This window comes from Perca flavescens, chromosome 7, assembly GCF_004354835.1.
Source record: "Perca flavescens isolate YP-PL-M2 chromosome 7, PFLA_1.0, whole genome shotgun sequence".
In the NCBI taxonomy this organism is placed as follows: Eukaryota; Metazoa; Chordata; class Actinopteri; order Perciformes; family Percidae; genus Perca; species Perca flavescens.
The window spans coordinates 9,894-15,401 of NC_041337.1; the positions used below are offsets into that span (position 1 = coordinate 9,894).

The 5,508-nt window shown below is 40.8% G+C and overlaps 1 long non-coding RNA gene across 1 annotated transcript; it reads left to right on the forward strand.

Annotated features, from left to right (window-relative positions):
• Positions 1–985: 985 nt before the first annotated feature.
• On the forward strand, positions 986–1,590 carry LOC114559427 (uncharacterized). Its single transcript, XR_003693091.1, has 3 exons — positions 986–1,025; positions 1,259–1,335; positions 1,497–1,590. It is a non-coding gene; the product is annotated as an uncharacterized LOC114559427 (long non-coding RNA).
• The last annotated feature ends 3,918 nt before the right edge of the window (positions 1,591–5,508 follow it).

Sequence of the window (5,508 nt, forward strand, 5' to 3'; positions counted from 1 at the left end):
TCTGGGGAGCTGGGTGGGTCTCTGGTGCCCGCTGTGCTGGGTTCATCCTCAGTGTCTGCCACTGTGTCATGATCTGTGGGACTCCAGGTTGTGGGTCTGGTGTGGGGGCAGGAGCTGCCATTTTCAAAAACTCTGTGATGGCAGAGCTAAGGTGTCTTCTCCTCACAGGCTGAGGATTTGGCCTGGATAACGCTGGGGCTGAAGGAGGGCGTGTCTGTGAAGGAGGAGGAGGAGGAGGAGGAGGAGGAGGAGGAGGAGGGGAAACTGGAGGCTCTGGGTCCCGTGTTGGAATTGGCCCCTCCGTCCTCTGAGGGGCCAAGGGTTGCGCTACCAACCCCGTCACAGGTGCAGTCTGGGTCTGTTGGGCGTCCTGTGGTGTAACTCTAGGGCAGGTTTGGACAGCAGCCTCTATCCTAGCATGCACTGCATCTAAGAGTTCCTGAGATATTTTTCTGCCATAGTGGCTGCGGGACCAAGCAGCTGCTATTTCAAAGTTCTTTTTCCAGTTGCCTGCCTGAAGTTGCTGCAGGATCTGGAGGTTATTCTCTATATTGTCTTTGTAATGGTCCTCTAAAGTTGCTAGTGTTTCATGTTCCCAGATTTTTGCATTACCCATAATAATGTTTTCTGTTGCAGGGTTTGTATCTGCTGGCCTAATGGAAACAATAAGGTTCTGGGTCAGCCTGGCTATGGCAGGTGGGGTATCTGCAGCTGTCACGTTATTAAAGTGATGTGCTGATCTAATGATCCTATGAATAACCTTGGTTCTGGTTAAAAAGTCTGGGTCATTAGCTTGCTGTTTCTGTTGATTATTCCCATAGAGTTGGACAAACCTCCCACCGGCGCTGGTGCGTGTCCTGCCAGTCCCGGCGTTGTTGTCCCTGCTGCCCGCTCCGCTGAGGCTCCGGGCCGCTCCGCTGTGGCTGGTACTGGGTCCGCTGCCAGTCCCGTTGAGCGGTCCCTCGCGGGGGCATCTTTTGCGTTCGGCGGTTCTGCTGACCACCGTTGTTCCAGCCCCTCATCTGGTACGTGTTATTAATATAAGACTGCTGTTCGGCCTGGCTCTTACCTCTGTTAAAGTTGCGGTTTGGCGCCAGCCGTTGTTTTGGAACTGGCGGGAGTTACTGCCTTGATTTCCCCGAGCAGCCGGGGCCGAGTGGGCGGCTGTCGGGTCGTTGCCGGCGAGGGTACCTGGAAGCCTGTCTGCTCTGGGGGTTGTAATTTCTATCTCTGTTTCTTCCCCGTTTGTAACTTACAGTCTGCCAGTCTCCATCGTTCCAGTCTTGGCCCGCCATCTCCCAGCCGAGCCGAGAGCCGTGGGGAAAACTTCAAAATGTAAAAAAAACTAACTTAAAACTATCTCAAAAAAGAGAGACGTGATGGTCTATTTATGAGAAAATTTATTTTCACTGAGCGACGCGTTTCGGCATTTAAAAATGCCTTTTTCAAGCTCAAAATTCACTTATAATATCACAATACATGTACTTCACCCACAGTGCAGTCAACGGTCGGCAGAATGAATGGGAAAAGACCGGGAGTAGAGTGAATCATAACATCCTGTTTCTAGAAAGCCTCACCTGACCTCAGAGCCAATGGCAAGGCTTGAATGAATAACACTGAGTGTGTGTGTGGAGACCAAGGCCTAAAAAATGCCCGCTTGAAAATTAAGAGAAGAGTAAGACATCCTTCAAATTGAACTTAAAAAACATTTTAAATCAAGCGTGACACTCCAGTATAATGAAATTAATTAAATAATAATGAAAATTCATAATAATGCAAATAGAGGCACTTAATTAAAACCAAAATACATCTCTAAATGAGTGTAAAAATCCCATAAAAACTCATATTACATTTCTGTTTATTTTCTTCCTTTTTTCAGGATTCCAGGGAGGCCAAGGTAGAGGTCAGGTGAGGTGAGTATTGTTTTAGGGTCTTTAAAGATCAAGATTTAGGATTATATTTTATAATAGGGTTATAATTTAGGTTAGGATTAGGCAAGGGGTCCCAATTATGGATTGATAATCAAATGGTTGAGGTTAGGGATTAATTATTGGGTTAGGGCTATAATTGAGGTTATGATCCCATACGAGTTAAGCTCCTGGTTGGGGTCAGGGTCAGGGTTAGGGTTAGGGTTAGGGTCCTGATCTAGTAAAAGTGCCGCTTTGGCTTTCGGTCTTAGACCTTCATCAGGTAAATTCAGAATTTACCTAAATTCAGAATTTACCTGATCAAGGTCTAAGACCGAAAAGTTGTATTTTTCTAAATAAATTATTGCATGCGTAATGGTCAGTGTGCTGGACTTTTTCTAAGCTTCTGACCTGCTACTGTTGATCACATCTTACGCACCTGCCCGACAAAAGAGGTGTGCAAAAAAGCTTTTCTATGTAACAAATCCTGATCTAACAGTTATCCTAACCCCAACCATTCAATGTTGCTGCCTGCTTAACCTAGTTAAGTTAATGAAAACCAAAAGTTAAAAGAAGTGAACCCTCAACTAACAGTCATCCTTAAACCTATGTCATGCTGCTACTGCCTAATCACAACCAGTGGAGGACATTGAATACAAAAGTTATATGAAACTAAGAGTAAACAACATCACACAGAAGCAAGCTTACCAACCCACTCCCACACCAATTTCCACACTCTTAGGACCATCCTTCATGAAAGAACACAAGAAAAACCAACCAACAACAACAAACTAAGCCTTTACACAATCTGAAATCATCAACACATTAACTGATCACAGGTTTACTTAATCAGAGTCCATCAGCCCATATGCTGATCCTGGGTTTACCCTCACCACACTCAAAAAAAAAATCATTGGATGAACATGATTTAATCATGCCACCTATATTCCATCTAAACAAACCAAGTTAAGTCAACCAACCTTCATCATGTCATTTGAACACAGCATATATGTGTTGGTTAAACATAATAGTAGTGTTTGCATTCAACTCATTTGCATCTTGTTGAATTTATATGTTTGCTCTTAGTTAATTTAGTTACATCAATTTGAGTATATTCTACATTTGTCAAATACTTCAGTAGAACAAAATCCCACCTTGACATATCAACTCATATAAGGCTTGTCAGTTATAGTAATGTCAGTGTTGTTGAATGAACTGATGTCAATCTTGTTGGTTTAATTAGTGTGGTTTTCATTACTAGGACAATAATGTATTGTATGCATACAAAATGACAACATGCAAATCCATTTTACATTTTTATTAATGTAACATTGACCTCATAAAACATTTTGCCTGCATTACACACACAGCCAATTGTAGCAAATGGCTACTGACTAACTGGGAACAATTTACCAGATAATGTAACACGATTTTCCAATACAAATATCAGAATAGTGCCTAAAATCTTGGCATCGGCAAGTACTGGAGTTTACGCAATAATAATGCAATCCAATACGTAATTTAGCAAAGACAGAAAATGTACTTTAAAGCTGTTACACTCCCTGTCAAACTACATGAAAGAAACTTCTATGGCATTCATGGTTTGTGTATGACCACAAAAAGTTTAACCTGGGCCACATACAACAATGATAGCAATACTATCCCATCCATTACAGGCATATAAGCTGTTAAAAACATAAAATGTAAGCATTTTTAACACACTGGTATGGGATCGGTATGTACCAATACTCAAGTTTGGGTATCGGAATTGGCAAGGGAAACATTATATCGGAACATCTCTAAATTTAACGCTTCTTCTGGAAAAGTACAAACATGTTTTTCACATAAGTAGAAATATCTCAGTCCTGCTAAAAGATTGTTTAACTTGTAAACTAAAAGTCCTTGTGAAAACTAGGAAAACAAAAAAAGGCTCGTAGACTTCTACTTTAAGCACATTTGCTCCATGAGCTTGTTTTTTGGAAGTGTGCTTGGGACAACAACCTCTTCCCATCCAGATTCATGAGAAGCTTCTGCATCACTTGGAAAGTGCATTTGAGCTCTGGTGGGTAACTTCACATTTTAACAGTCTATCCATTTGAGCAAACTAAAAGTCCTTGTGAAAACTAGGAAGCAAAAAAGAAAAGAAAAAAATCTGCATAGTAGACTTCCACTTTGAGCAACTTTACTCCATGAGCTTGTTTTTTAGGAATTGTGCCTTGGACGACAACCTCTGCCCATCCAGATTCATGAGAATCTTCTGCATCACTTCGAAAGTGCATTTGAGGTCTGCTGGGTAACTCAAGTTCAGACAGTATATTAGTCCAAATAACAAAGCACAGGCGTCCCCAATGTTTCCTAATTCACGGAGGACCTCCACACCTTCGATCAGGACACCAATGTCCTCTGGGTTACCTTCAGGCTCCGCACCCTCCTTCAGTATGACATACACCCCCATCACAGTTTGCTCCATGGAAGCACTGGCCTCGAGGTCTGTGTTCTGTGGGATGTAATAGGTAAAATATTTTATGTGTGCTTGAAGCTATGATGTCAATTTAAGCTCTGCACAGAATAGATTAAAATGGTCAGTCCAAACGTAAATAATTAAGCACTTATGAATATTATAATTAATTTATACCAAGTCCGTTCTGAAAAAACGCAAATTCCTGTTACACACTGCACCTTAAATACCTCAACTTAAAACCATTAATTTATCCTCTGAATTTATCATACCAAGTAGGGATGTAACAATACACTCAACTCACAAATTGACGATTTAAAGTTCACGATACGATTTTCTCACTACTTTAACAAAATTAAATGACTAAAAAAACATTCCTTTTTTATTTAAATTGTGCAAAACAAGAGATGTGTCCTCTTACCAAAAGTGCAACTGAAATAGTATTTTATCTTAAATAAAAAAAAATAGGCCATATGGTTACATTTACATTATTTAAAATTAACTGAACAATTTTTCACAACTCATTTGCTTTTTTTAACAAAAAGAAACAGAAGGGTATTTTTTAATATTGAATGCAACACAAGGTTACGGAGCAGGACCCAAATGCAACACCAAGTCCCTTATCCAAATCTGGCTACGGTGTCTCAAAGCGCAGCAAGTCTCCTCTGTCTCTTTAGCCGCAGACTGTTACACGTCCCGGTGTTGGAATCCTTTCCATTGAAATACAGTCACACGAAAGAGCCAAGCCCTAGGCTGTTGCATCGCAAATTTCTTTTCTTTTATCTCAACAGGTTGTAATCTTAACACAGTTAAATAGATTTTTTAACTGATTCACGATGCATTGTTACATCCCTAGAAGCAAGTAAATATGTGCTATTTTCAACTGGTTTACAGCTTCTTTGCCAATCATACGTAACTCACCATGTAATCCTTCACAAGTTTCTCGTGGTCTTCGTTCAAGTAGATGCACAAGGACTTGACGACACATGTTTGTCTCGTTTGAATTGTGTCGTCCTGAGGTGAAAAAAAGGAAACTCCTTTAGGCAATATTCTTTATTTTTGAGAGTATTTTAAAAAGGCAACACATGTTGCTTTTTGAGTCCTACCCAAAAGGTTTACCATGGGATTTTATCCTTTACTTTA